This window comes from Cyprinus carpio, chromosome B14 (assembly GCF_018340385.1).
Source record: "Cyprinus carpio isolate SPL01 chromosome B14, ASM1834038v1, whole genome shotgun sequence".
Taxonomy (NCBI): domain Eukaryota; kingdom Metazoa; phylum Chordata; class Actinopteri; order Cypriniformes; family Cyprinidae; genus Cyprinus; species Cyprinus carpio.
The window spans coordinates 10,280,813-10,296,857 of record NC_056610.1 but is presented as its reverse complement, the minus strand read 5'-3'; positions in this window follow the sequence as shown (position 1 = coordinate 10,296,857).

Sequence of the window (16,045 nt, the reverse complement as noted above, 5' to 3'; positions counted from 1 at the left end):
TGCTTTAATTAAGATGCCTTTTTTGACTCCCATAATGCAGTGCAACAAGCAGACAATGTAAGAGACATTCAAAATATACTTAAAATTCATTCAATACTGAAAAGAAAGAAACTGAATGTAAAAAAAAAATAAAAAAATTTAATCTGAATATTTGAAAAGGGTTCTTAAACATTTATCATGTTGTCACAGAATGCAGCAGCCTATGGTGTCCATAGGCAGCAAAGCAGATCACTTGGCTTTAGTACAAAGCTAAAGTCATGAACCTTTATTATACCTTATTTTTTAGCTGAGCTGAGGTATCTATATATACAGGTGAAAGAAGCGCATCTCTGCTAGTGCCCTTGAACACTCAGCAGTGTCCTCCCTTACTCACTCGCTCTTGCGCTGGAGTCAGGCCAGAGCAGGAATGGCAGCGTGCCTGTATTGGAAATGAAGCTGTGTCCGTATCTCTCTGCTCTCAAGATGAAAGACTGAGATGTTAGCCCTAACAGGAGAAGTTCAGAAAGAGATCTAAGTTCTCATTTGTGAACATGTTAAGCGTAATCTGCAATGTATCATAATTGTTTCCGCATTTAAACATATTAAAACCAAAAGCCGATTCACATTCATTTAAACTGAGGGAGCAAGCTGATACTGAATGCATCTTCAACCAGAAATATAAGTAATATTAATAAAATAAAATACTTATAAAAATAATAAAATGAAATATACATATTAATAAATACTGTTATATAAAATGATGGTTTCTGGAAGTAAAACAAATGAATTACCAAGTACATACCATAAAAGTAAATATAAAGGTACTTGTTCATGGTACACCAAAATAATAAAGAAATAAATTACAATACACACACACACACGCACGCATGCACACACACACTACAGGTCAAAAGTTAATAAGGAAAAAAAATTTTTTTATTTATTTATTTACATTTATTTGATGAAAAATACAGTAAAACCTGAACTGTAATATTGTCAAATATTTTTATTATTTAAAATAACTTTTAAACTTTATTTCACACTCATTTGTTTTTTCCACAATATACATACAACTGTTGTTAGAAAAAATGTTTTGGTGTGGCCGAAGTCAGTTTAACTGTGTCCCACCTTCTTTGATCATTTACTCATCTTCACCAGTAGCGATACTAGTAAAAGAAAACAATAATTGTTTAATATTCCTTTTATATGCTTTTTAAACAAAATTAATTAAACAAAAACAAAGATTTAAGCTCTCCCAGGGGCCATGACAGAACTGAATGAAACACGGAGTGACAGGAAACCAGTGCAGAAGAGTGGGCGTCTCATATTATTTAAAGCACAAATGTGTATGATGGTTGAGCGCTGCGATGCTGATACAGGGCCAACCAGTGACGTGTATGTGCATGTGTGTCAGCGTGTGTTATGTTTATGAGGAGTTAATGATTGACTGAGTTATTACAGTATGCATCGGGTCATGCAGTAGAAGTGATTTTGAGACACCATTTTCCATTTCGCCGCCTTGTGTTCTGCTGTTATTGACCATAAAATGATGGATGGTGAGAAATTGCTCTGTTTGCACATTGATCAATGAGACTCAGGAGAGATAGAACAAAAAAAGAAGAGAGAGAGAAAATAGAGTTATAGATGGCAGAAAGCATCTAGTTGTCTTTGTGAAGCAAGAATAGTCAGGCTGCTGAGTGCAGAAGATCTATTTTTTATTTTCTGCACAGTTTTCTCAACATATTGTAACAGTCTGTAACTGTCACAACTTGTGTGGTAGTGTGGTAAAATATGGCCATTTTTTGCAGTAAAGTTTGTTTTAGACTCAGATATAATTTTGCTTTAATGCAGCAGTCACACACTGAGCTATAAATGAATTATCTGCAACATGAGCATCAAGTACAGGAAAAACCGACTCTCTGGAAAAAAATTATAGATTTCAGAGAAAATAATGCAACAGTCTGTCCAGTCAACAAAGAGGGAAAGAAGAAATATACACTGTAAAAAATAAAGTTGTATTTACAGACAATACACTCTTAAAAATAAAGGCTCTTTATTGGCATTGATGGTTCCATGAAGAATAGAGATGATAATCAACCAATACGGGATAGTCTGAAAATCAAAATTGACTCATTTTAATTTTAATTTTGTTTTAATAAAATGTGACTGTTTTATAGTACGTTTTGCCTTGTTGAATGTATTATAGATTTCCGTCATAAATGATATGATACTTTATATTTTTTTCTAAAAAATATAATTTTACACAATTAAATAGTAAAAATATATAGTCTGAAATTTTCACCTTTTTCTAGTAAAATTATAACATTTAAAATTTAAAAAGCTATTAAAAAGAGAAAACTTGAATCTTTATGAAGGAAGGATAAAAGGCAAAAGCAAAGAACCAGTAAATGAGATGAAAGGAAGAGGAAGTAGGAGAAAGAGTAAAAAATAAGAAAGTCTTGGCACATTCTGAGATATCCTCACTTTCTTGCCAATCGTGTAGTCCAGCACTCAAGCCGCTGTCAATCATGAATTCCTAATCCCGAGCACAGACTGAGCTCTCTTTGGACCACAGGCCTGTGAAATCACTTTGGGAATACATGTACTTACTCACCCCTTGCTGGGTCAAAACTCCCTGAGAAAGAGAGTCGGGAGAGAGTGAGAGTTTTGAGAAGAGCAAGATAAGTGTTTTAGTATGTGACAAGGTTAAAAGTTCAGAAGGTTTTAAAAATTTCTTAGGTAGTCAAGCATACGACAATATGACAATTTGTACATTTAACTATAATATTCTTGATTTGATTGTCAAACGGAAAACATTAAAACTAGTAACATGAAATGAAAGTAATATAAACTTTCTAGATCACAAACCCAAAAACAACAAAACCTACAATTACTTGGAGGACAGTTTGTCACAATAAATATCACAATATGAATGACTGTAATATAGGAATAATTAGACAGCAATCAGAGTCTCAAGTGTGTCTCCAGAGCTTCAGATAAGATCTCAACACTATCTCAATCTGCACTGCTGACAACATTGAGTGCTCAAAGCCTCTCCATAGGGTTCAGTTCAACTACTGAAACGTGTCATCAGGAAAAAAAAGATAATTTTTCACTCCATGCGCTCTATTTATACCTGAATGGGTTCACAGCTCAATTATGATGTCACAAACAAAAGAATGTGAAATTAATAACAAACACTGTGACCTGTCATTTTCCATCAAAATCATTTTGGACTGTTAAAAACAAAACAAAACAAAACAAAACAAAACCACTTTTGCTTATGTCCACAAAATGACATTGATCAATATTGACTAATTGATTAATTGATCAATATTGACTAATATTGGATATAATGTTCAGTCTATTTTATCTATCACTAAGGTTTGTTCCATTTTTTTTTTAGGCTTGATTTGCTTTTAACTTTGAACATTAACATTCTTCATCTAAACTGTATTATCATGTATATACTGTAACTTTTCAGGCTGCTTCAGGCATTTATGAGGAATTTAGAATCACTGAAATACTAATATATTTTTTATTAATATTTTGAATTAGTTTTGATTTTTATATTTTGCATTTCAATTTTAATTTTAGTTAATATTTTAATATTTTGATGTTTCTGTCAAGTGGTTGTTGTTGTTTTTTATTAAATTTGATTTCAGTTTTAGTCATTTTAGCACATCAAGCTAAACTAAATGAAAGGAGAAATGTTGGTGACTAACTGAAATAAAAGGAGCTTTTTGTATTTTATTGAATTTTTTAATTTAACAAAAATGGTTTATTGCAGTTTCAATTAACTATAATAACCCTGACAACTTCTGAATATTGGAACGTCTGTTAATTCTGAACATTTCCAAATGTAGCAAAGTAATTTGAGCGTGAACACAGCAATGCTCTTTCAAGGGGCTTTATCAATATAAATGAGTTTGGTAAAGAGGAAACAATTAGCACAGCAGTTTGACACAAATGCCAGACTAGCCTGTTCTTTATTATCACAACATGCATAAACTTTAATAAGCTACGTACAAAATTACTAGTTTGTAAGGTGACGTCTTCAAGAACTTCATTAATGTCCAAAATGTTATAACATTTTATTGCATTGCAGAAGTATTGCTAGTCAGAAATTTCACATAGCAACACCCTGCCTTGGCATATTGATTATTGTGGCATGTTTCAAGGCGGTTTCAAAGCAAAATATCCAGTTTCTGACACTAAATGGCATGTTCAGTTTTCTCTGAAACAGTTAAGGCAATGTTTTACTCATCATGGCAGTTCAGAAATGAAATGTTAACAAAGCAAACTTGAGATAAAAACACATTTGTTGAAGCAACATGCCATTTTTTCTTGCTACATTAATTTGAGCTCTTTTATTGATTGACATGTGACTTGTGCGTTACAAAACTCATACCAGAGCACTCCACATTGTAAGTAAGTGCAACACACTGTCAGATGAGCTACCAAGCAAGTTTACTATCTTAGAAAAGCCCTATATGTAGCAGATTATGCGATGCAAATGTTAAAATGTATTCATTTATAAATCATACACTGGTAAAAGTGTTTTGATGTCATAAAGTACAGTATGTGCAAGAAACAGTGTATAAATAAGTATTTATTAATCTATATCATCATTTGTGTAAAAAATGTTTTACTGCCACTACCCAAAAATATATATATATTTTTTACAGCTAAAATATATATTAAATAAATGCTAAATATGTTTCAGTCAGTGAAGGTCAATTATATATATATATATATATATATATATATATATATATATATATATATATATATATATATATATATATATATATATACTGTAACTGCAAATATACTTTTAACCTTCGTAAACCAAAAAATATTTCAATATATATTTCAGAGGGAAAAGAAATTGTCAATCTTGAAGCAGCCTGCTCTTTGCTTTTATTCATATGTGACACGTGAATGTATTTTCTTAGACTGAAAAATATGAAAAGAAAAATATCTTTTTAAATGCTTATATATATAGAAAATAAATTTTTTTTTGCCATAGGGTTAGTTTTGCAAAAGCCACACATTTGTGAGCCTGTGTCGATCGTCCTTCATGTAGCTAAGTCTTACACACAGCACACTTTAGACCCTTTAGACCACAACTGGTACTTAAATGCATTTACAGTGACATACAGTATCTACAGTAAATAAAGTCATAACCGTGCGATATGCCCCTTCTGCTCATTCTAATTATACATTTGTGTTGGTGAGGAACATTTGGTGTTCAATTGTGACATCACAACGTGTTCCAGGATGTTATTCTGACAGACAAAGGTAAAGTGTTATCAAGGCAGAGCAGGTGTTTCGTGACTAATTCCCGTCATGCCCTTCAGAAGTACTGATTCCCAGAGTCGTCTTGTTCCCCTGTGGTGAAGATGGGGATATGGATGTTAGCACAGCAGCCATATCAAATATTTAATCACTGGCTCCTGTTACATAAAGCATGGTGAAACCTATTATAGTATTACTGGCCTGGTCTGAGATATATCTGTGCCCAGATTACTGATAACAATGGAGAAAAAAAAATAGCTGTAATATAATTAAAGTGATTATATAGCCACAGAGTGCTTATCTGTTTAAATGAGCGCGTGTGTAGTGGCTTGTAAACTTGTGATGTGCATAATTAGGACTATTTGTAATTCAACACACATTTGCCAAGAGCAGCCTGCCAAAATGTGTTAAAAAGGTTCATAATAATGGCAAGTTGTCTCACCTTGTTCTGGGTCTGAAAAGAATACTAATGATGGATGTGGTGCGTTATGCTATGTGGAGGAAGGGGACAGCAACCTGACACTGTCCAAAATTGTGAAAACGTAAAATATCACATGCAACACCATGCACTGAGTTCTCTCAGCAATTGTTCTCTGACTACTTTGTGTAGCTAACTTAATTTTGTTTGTATGCTAAATGTTAAAGGTCTTCTTCAGCCGGTTCTTGTTCAGCCAGTTTCCGATTAGCATTAAAGGAAACTTTTGGAGGATTTGTTATTTGTTATTTATCCTTATGCACAGAGAGGCTATTGAATCTCTATTTTTGGTGTTTTTGTTATTTGTTATTTATCCTTATGCACAGAGAGGCTATTGAACTTTAAAAAAACCATACAGAAAATTCCTTTATATTAAGATAAATAAAACAAATGCTACATTCGATGCTCAGTCAACAGCATTTGTGGCATACTGTCGAATACTAGGTAAAGATAATTTTGACTCGTTATTCAGTTTATTAAATAATACCTGCAAAAATCAAGGTCACAGTGACACACTTACAATGAAAGTAAATGGGGGCCATTCTTGGAGTATTATGCAGAAATGTAAAGCATAAAATTGTATAAAAGCACTTAAACCCATTCTTGGTTTAAAAGGCTTGTTTCTTAGACATTATTATGATTTTGAACCAAAAATGTAAATAGATGACGTAAATCCTATTACGTTAGCATTTTACATTGTATTAAATAGATGACAGATTTGCATTTAATATTTGTTCATCTTGAATTGAAATTGTATTATTTTTAGTGAAATGCTTATGTGAAAGGCTGATGATTTTTTGTTTTAGGATTTGCTTTTGTTTTTTGTTCAAGCATTCAAATTGAAAATTTTTTGTTTTGTGAGAGTAGCGTTTTATTTTGATAAGTTTTTTTTAATTTTCTTTTGTTTAAATAGTGACCTATGATTATAGTGCAGAATGTTGAATATTTATTATTCATTTTAATATGATTTAATAATTTATTTAAAATTTTTATGTGTTCCCTACAGTTTAAAACAAGTGTTGTTATAAACTAAAACTATTAAATTTTGTTTTTGCAAATGAAATAAAGTATACATAAATTACAATAAAACATGAAAACAAACTTTTAAAAAGCTTAGAAAATTAGAGGTGTAATAAATAAGTAGAAGCACTAAAATGACTGAAACTGAAATGAAATTAGTTATAAAGATATAGAACTATTAAAAAAATTAGAGTTATATAGAAACATTTAAAAAATAAAATCACAAGAGCACAAAATTACAAAAATTTTAACTAAAATTAAAATAACTGAATAATATAAAAATAATAAATTACTGAAAATAAAAAAATAAAAGCTAACACAAAATATTGATAAATACTATAATAGGATGTAAACAAAAATAGGTTTAAACAAAACAAAAAATTATATGTATATTTCCAATGTGTTCTCAGATTTATATACAGTACCCATAAATCCTTAAAATTAACATTTTTGATGAAATCCAAAAGCTTTCTGACCCTGCATAGACAGCAACAAAAACTAGACAGAAAGGTAGTCATCACTAAAACAGTCCATGTGACCTACAGTGGTTCATGAAGCTATGAGGAAAACAAAAATGATGACTTTATTTTCATTTCTTCTCTTCCGTGTCGATCTGACGTGTTTCTCAGAAAAATTTTGGGTGGACTATCCCTTTAAATCTAAAATCTTAAATTTCAGTTCTGAAGGTCCAGTCTACATCAGGCTAAGGACTGACTGACTCAGTGAGACGTTTTCTCAAAAATGTTCTTGAGGTCTTGTTTGGAAGGAGGGATGACTGGCTAGTGACGATAAACTTTTCATTTGTTCTCCCTTCAGTCATGTTGGCTGAGTTTGGTGAAGGGTCAATGAAAGCAATGAATCATCTGCTAATCATGAACTTTTGCGAGAGATGCAAAATTTGAGTAAGTGAGAGAAAGACTTTAAAAGTGTTGTAAGCCATTTAGCCATTTTGCTGACTTCCAACAGTATCTTTTCCCCACTGGGTAAAAACAATAAGTCTATAAGTCTGAAAACATTGTTATAATGTTAAAAAATACATTTAAATGTAATATTTTATATGAAAATAAGAAATGTAAGTAACGTTTTAGGCACCTTTAAATGACATTCTAATTACATTAGAAAACTGGACATTTTAATGTTATTAGAAGATTACCAATAAATGTTTTAAAAACATATTTTGTAAAAAAAAAAAAAAAAACGTTTTAGTAACATTTAAATAATGTTCGGATTGCAATACGAAAAATTGGACATTTGAATGTTTTAGTAACATTTAAAAACATTTGTCACCTGGGTCACACATAAAAATGTGTAAATAGCATATATACATACAGTATATTAATTTGTTAATCAATCATTCTAATATGGTGTTGCCATGGATCACTGTACTGCAGGGATTTTACAGATAATGAAGTGAATTGAGTATTTTGGACCTCATCACTTCTCACTGTTTGTCATCAAACACAAACACGTGTGGGTTTAAAAGAGGACGTGATTAATGCAGGTGAAACTCTTGCTGTTTGCTTGTGTGGTTCAGTGGGATGAGTGTGCTTGTCTCCAGAGAGAGAACACTACTCACCGTCAGATTATGCCAACACGCTCTGCATCCTGAGCAGCCCATGTGACACTAATACTTTGCAGGATTTCAGCATGCCGTCCAAGCACTGGAGAACACAAGAGCATCCGCGTCTGAGCATCCTGTGAGAAAGTCAAAATGAAATGCACTGCCATGTAAAGATGAATGCTTAAAATTCAGAGAGTTTGAGCAAGACTTTAGAAGAGCCTCCTCTATATGATAGTTTAGAAATGAAGAGCTCTGTTGACGTTAACAATCTTTGTAAATTACAGGTCATGGTGTGTGTTTTTTCAAAGTGAATTGCGGTTAGGGTTTTTGGGTTGATTGAAGGCAGTGATGGGATCATTTCTGCTTGAATGTGTAGCTAATTAACTTTTCATATCTTTGAACTGTATATGAACCCTATCGCAGAACTGATGTTAATTTGATACTAATCAGTTTTGCTGAGCCAACATTCATATAATCTTTCTTAAAGACATTCATTTATACACAAGCATTGAAAAGTTTGAGGTCAGTAAGATTTGTTTTGAACAAAATTAATGCTTCTATTCAGCAAGGATGCATTAAATTGATCAAAAGTGTCAGTAAAGACATTTATAATGGTACAAAAGATTTCTATTTCAAATAAATCTACTAATCAAAGAAAGTGAGCTTCCAGAAATATATTAAGCATTATATTCATATCAGCATATTAGAATGATTTCTGAAGGATCATGTGACACTGAAGACTGGAGTAATGATGCTGAAAATTCAGCTTTGCATCGCAGGAATAAATTACATTTGAAAATACACTCAAACAGAAAACAGCCACTTTAAATTGTAATAATATTTGACAAAATTACTTTTGTTCAAGTATATGTAGCCATAGTGAGCATAAGAATCCTCTTTCAAACGCTTTAAAAATAATTTCAACAGTAGTACTCCTAAATGTTGACAAAATCAATTTTAAACAGAGAAAAACATTTAAAATTACTTTTTACAGACGTTGTCTTGCAGGAAACAGAACAATGACTTTGACAGATTTTGTCCAATCATGCTCTTTAGAATAAGAATGATCTGCCCCCTCATACCTGCAATGACTAACAAGAAGCAAGGTATTGCTTTGAAAAATATTTCATTTCAGATTTGCTGTTTTAATAGGAAATACGTCTATACATGAAATAAAGCTGGGTTTGTTGATTCTGTGCAATTTCTGTTGACATAAGCCAATGTCCAATGATATGTCCAATACGAAAAACTTAATAAAGGATTATTTTTATGCAAATGAATGGCATCATTACTGCCACTACCAAAGGTAGTGAAGACACTTTATAACATGTGATCTGTCTTGTGATGGAGAAGTTACTGTGAGGGATTCTACTGTTCTAAATAATGCATAGCCTACAGGGACATAATGTCTGACAATGATGCATGGAAAACAAATGAGTTTGATTCATGCATTGAAAATCAATCATCTTGTTCCTGATATATTATCTGCTGCTGCAGTTTTTTTTTTATTTTTATAAAAATGCCTTCCAGAATGAATATTTAATCGCTAGGGGTGCTGTATGTGTGAACAAGGCATTAGCCACATGGCATTAAGGTGTCATCTCATTTGTTTGTTGTCTCAAAGTATTGACACAATATAGATCAATAAATCATTTGAGCCTTAATTGCCCAAAAAATGATTAAAATTCTTCATGCTCACTTTATTTAAGAGATCATTAACCAATTATTGTGAGAGACTTCAAACTCCCAGGCGTCAGAAACAACAGATCTATACCGACTCTTTGCCCTTCAGTGAGACTTTGCCTTCAAAGCTTTGGTTCTTCAGCATTGCTAAACAGAGATTCTCTCTTCAAAACTCAGCGTGCCATAAGCTAAGTCTAAGCTCTGGTTAATAAATCCAGTCAATGATGCTCATGACTAATGGAGTCAGTGTTTTGGCTAAACCCCAAAGTGCTATTAGAAACACTATGCGTCAGGAGTTTCTGCTTGACGTAATCCAGAGTACTTAAAAACGAATGCATTCCAAACCTAGAAATAATGTGGTCATCCTAAATTTAGTTTAAAAAAAGTAAGGCCAGCCATTTTCACTGACGTCTCACTATGTCAGCCGACAGGTGCAGCTTTCAAACTCTCCCGCGTGGTGTGTATTTGTGTGAGCCTCTATTAAGAGCTTCACAGGCTTTAATTTACAACATGTTAATTTACTTTTTAAAGTACAACATGTTTAACAGCGTTGGTTTTAGTTTACAAAGTGTTGTTTTTTTTTTTAAAGTACAACATGTTTAACATTGTGTTTGTTAGTGGCACGTCCTAAAGCACACAAGCTTTCATTTAATACACAGTTGCAGATTCTTTCATTGTAAATAACAATGTGTAACTGTAAAAAAATATGTAGCAATAACCATAGCTTTAGACAGCTTTGTATAGTTTTTTTTTTTTTGTATAATATTTGTAATATTTCTATATTCATTTTTAAGTAGGCTAAATATGATTTTCAATTTTGTGCTCATTTACTAAAAAAGCAATAAATGGTCAAAAGATATTTTGTTTTTTATTTTTTTACATATAGTGATTAAAAAAATAGAAAGGGCAGTGTACAATTTTACTGCAATAATAGCTGTTCTATAAAAATTTTAATGGTCTTTTTCATTTTTCGTATAGGCTATATAGTTTGTAGCACAAGCTTAATAATCACACTCTTGAGCAAGCTGCCAAAAGTATTAAAATTGCCTGTTCCAAATCAAGTGCATTCTTAAAAAGGCATTTGTTTCTTAAAATGTTTTTTGTTGTTCTAGTGTGAGCCTGATCACTATAATCAATACATACAAATCACACACTAATCCAATGATTCTCCTTGAGAAATATTTTCAAATAAAAAGCTAAGCAGCTTATTTTGTGAAAAAAACAAACAAACAAACAAACTGTGGTTTCATCCAATGTTCTGTAGCAGTGAGTCAAAAAAGCTTCAGTCTCTCACCTGAGCCGCTTAGGGAATGTAATTTAACTTGTTAGACATATTTATGATTCAGCTCATACGATCACAGAAGACAGGATGGCAGTGTGTGGAATTCTAGCAAACACACAAACAAACAAACAAGCAAACACAAATAGAAGAAAACAAACTGAGATTTAAATAAAGCTATTAAAATATCACGTTGCACTGACTGAATATATATGGCTGTGATTTGGCCACAAGCAATCACTGATATTCAAAGAAAAAGCACACTTGAAAGTCTATTTACAATCACATTTGTCAGTCTGTCCAAAGCAGATTTATGGGCTATTCACACAGCACTTGTTCTTGCTTTCTGTCTGGGCTATTTTTATAATAGTTTGCCTTTGTGCACATGCACCAGATGGACATCTTTGGTTGTTGCGTCACGCTTGGCTGTTTATTTAGCTTCTTGCATCATAAACGGCGTGTTTGTAAGATGCCATGTCAAGCTATAAGTTGTTCAACTCTGAAGAATGCATCTTGCTTTCGGTTCCAGTCTGTTGCATTCTGTCCAGAATTTCTTTATTTATTTATTTCTTTTTTTGAATCCATGAACACATCATGTGTGAACGGCTCCGTCTGCTCTTGGTGGTTTGATAAAACATGTTTCCTTTAGCTGTAGGGGCTGGACTGACAGCTGAATTCACAAAAACATGGTCTGCATTTATGTGGTACCTTTTCTATAAGCAAAATGTATTAAAAAATATAATATATAACATTATTTGTATATACGATATAAATTTACTATAAAAGGAATACTATAAAATCACTGCTAAAATACTATAAAATTAATATATAATTTTTATATAATATAAAAAAAAAAAAAAATATATATATATATATATATATATATATATATATATATATATATATATATATATATATATATATATATATATATATATATATACATATATACTAATGTAGGGGAGTACAACTTCAAATAATTATTTAAAAAAATACATGTATGGGAATAATGTTGAAAACAGTTTGGTAGAAAATGATACTTTTTCCCCAAACCATTTGTTCAGTCATTCATTTAAAATAATACTTACACTCAGCAAGGATGCATAAAATTGATCAAAAGTAACAGTAAAATAAATGTATAATATTGCAAAAAAAACAAACAAAAAAAAAAAAACTGTATTTCACAAAATATTAAGTAACAGCTCTTTTCAATATTGATAATAATAAGAAATGTTTCTTGAGCAGCAAATCAGCATATTAGAATGATTTCTGAAGGATCATGTGATACGTGAAGAGTAATGATGCTGAGAATTCAGCTTTGGGGTCACAAGAATAAATCACATTATTGTATCACATCACATCACATATCGTATTTGACGGACAGAAGTTTTTCTGTTCACCTTGGTTAACTTTCTTCATATGCTGCCTCTCTTTTTATGTTATCCCCCAAGGGTCAGTATTGGGCCCTATATTGTTTTCTTTGTATATGCTGCCCTTGGGGTATATTTTTAGAAAACATAATATCCCCTTCCACTGTTATGCAGATGATATGCAAATTTATTTGCCTGTCAAAACAAATTACAAAGCTTCATTTCTGTCATTACTTAATTGCCTGAGAGATTTAAAAATATGGCTGGATCAGAACTTTCATCATCTTAATAAAAATAAGACTGAGATTGTTGTGTTTGGTCAGCCTGGGGATTTGAGTGCTTGTGCAGATGCACTTAGTAATTTAGGTTTGTATGTTCATCCATTTACCAAGAATCTCTGTGTGATTTTTGACAGTGCTTTTAAATTTGAAAAACAGATAAGTTCTGTTGTAAAAGCCAGTTTCTTTCAACTGAGACTGTTGGCTAGAGTCAAGCCCTACCTGCCATGTAAGGAGTTTGAAAGCGTAATTCATGCTTTTATAACATCTAGACTAGACTACTGTAGCTCTGTAAGTTGGTTTGGATAAGTCATCTCTTTAACGCTTACAGTTAGTCCATAATGCAGCAGCTCGGCTTTTAACTGGGACTAAAAAGTATGAGCACATTACCCCGGTCTTAGCTTCACTACACTGGCTGGCTTCCTATCCGCTTCAGGGTTGAATTCAAGATTTTCTGTTCTGTTTTTAAGATTTTAAATGGGTTGGCGCCTGCTAATTTATCAGAGCTTTTACATGTCCACACTCCTGATAAGGCATTGAGGTCGTCCAATCAGGTGCTCCTCGATGTTCCAAGAGCCAGGTTAAAAAATAAAGGTGACCGAGCTTTTTCAGTGGTGGCACCTACTTTGTGGAATAGTTTACCTGTTCACATAAGAACTGCTCAGACTGTTGGAAGTTTTAAGTCGTTACTTAAGACACACCTGTATTCCTCACCAATGTTTCCTAAAACATTGTGATGTTTTTACTGTATTTGTCTTGTTTGTGTGTATATTAACAAAAACACGTGTTAATACAAATCAGTTGTGGAATGTAAATGAAGGACTCACACACCTGTTTGTGTGTTAGGTATGTTTCTGTATCTCTTCTGCAGAAGCAGGGGAAGCAGTTTGAGGGTATACGTCGCTCTGTCAGACAACGATAGCAGTACAGTCATTACTCAAGACGCCACAGGCTCACACTGAGAAGAGAAGCTGAACGCTACAGCAGATGTTTGACTCTCGCTGTGTCTCTGGATGCCATTCCACATGGTGGATGTTCTGCAGTTTGCATGCGAGGGATTTTCTCAAGGCACAAGGCGTAAAGAAATAATGTAGACTGATATAAAACAGAGGAAGTGAAATGGGGAGGGAATAGGAAGCTGTGTGTGGGGGTTTGTGTGCTTGTGTGCTTGAGGCAATAACTGAAAAGCATCCATCATGTCATGCTGTTTTCAAACCACTGCAGTGAATGACCTGAAAATACTCATGTCTCATGATTTATGATCTTCTCTATTAGTGTTTATGTCATGTTGTTGTTTACCTGCAGTATAGATGGGCCTAATATCTTGTCATCTTTCTTCACTGAAATAGTATTACAAGCAGGGTGTCATGGGTAATGCTGACGTCATATACCCAGTATGTTTATGCCAAAAATAAATACCAGCTTTACACTGATTATTTCCAAAAATAAGAATAATTTAAAGGAACAGTTCACTTAAAATATAAAAGTTCAGCATTTTTTACTCATCCTTTTGTTCCAAAATTTCTGTATGGCTTTCTTTTATCCATGGAGTAAAAAACATCTAATTACTTTATAATGCATTTAATTAGGGATGTAACAATTCACCTTGAGTCGATTAAAAATTGATAAATATACGTTACAGTTCTTGTCAGTTGAGATGTTCAACGAGTCACAATACAATTAGGGATAGGAATTTATATGAGTGTATCTCTGAGGGGAACTGACTGTCTTCAGATGTTTAAATGGTATTTTCTTTCTTATCTTGCCTCCGTATAATGTGTATTCAAATAGTAATTATACGTGGCAGCACTGCTTTGTTAACAGCGGTAACCAAGGAAACGTTCTATTGCTGCTGTTCCATAAGCGCCATCTGCTGTCAGAGAGTGAATGTGCATTTTTGTTCAGCTCTTCTGCTGTTTTTGTTTCATTTAGAGGTGTTTTGTTTATATGAAGAGATTTCTTTTATTTGTTTTATTTATATATTTGATTTTGATTTGTTTTCAAATTTAAATTTTGCTTTGTTATTAGACATATTTCAATTTCACAAAGAAATGGGCAGCATTTTGTCTAAAAGACATAATAATAGGATACCTTTTCACTTATAATTTGTGTAAATTCTCATTTTGTTAAAAACTCGTATTGTGAAATCAGTATTGTGAATTGTATTGCATCATGAGTTATCATTACATCCCTACATTTAATTTAAAAAGAATTTATCCAATATTTACGTGTATAACGATAGTCTTTTTCTGTCATGGAATTTAAAAAAAAACTTTCTATTGTGACTTTTTTTCACACTCTCAATTCTGACTTTTTGTTTGTAATTATGTTTTTTTTTCCCTCAGGATTGAATTCTGACTTACAAATGTTAGTTTATATCTCACAATTTGCAATTCTGAGAAGTCTGAATTATGATATAACATTGCAATTCTGAGATAAAAAGTAATGTCAGAATTAAGAAATAAGTCTGAATTATGAGATAAAAAGTTGCAATTACCTTAGCTTTACCTGACTTGCAATTACCAAGTATATTATTTATAAATTTCCTACTTTAAAGCAAGGATGCATTGAATTGACCAGAAATAACAGTACAGACTTTTTGATATATTTACAGAAGGAAATGTACTAAATATCTTCATGGAACATGATCGTTACTTAATACACTAATGATTTTGACCCATATGTACTTTTGGCTATTGCTACAAATATACACGAGCAACTTAAGACTGGTTTTGTGGTCCAGGGTCATATATTATGTTTTAAAATATATTAAAACAGGAACTATTTGCGCTGTTATGCTTGCGGCCCTGTGGACACAGTACGTGTGAAACAGGCCTAACGAACCTCTTTCTCTTTTCTGGTGGCAGAATGCACATCAGTGTGGGGGATCACTGTGATAACCAAATGTTCACATTTGTAGGGGCGTATTTTCACACATCAGTTCAATGGATGCAAAATGGCACAATGATTCTTTTCACACCAATCCCACCATCAGCAGCACTAATCAAGTGAAGAGGATGCTGTGGTCCAGGTGTGGGCGCATCGCACATCTCTGCATCACTGCAACCATAATGCTCATGTTTCTGCTTCAAAAAGATG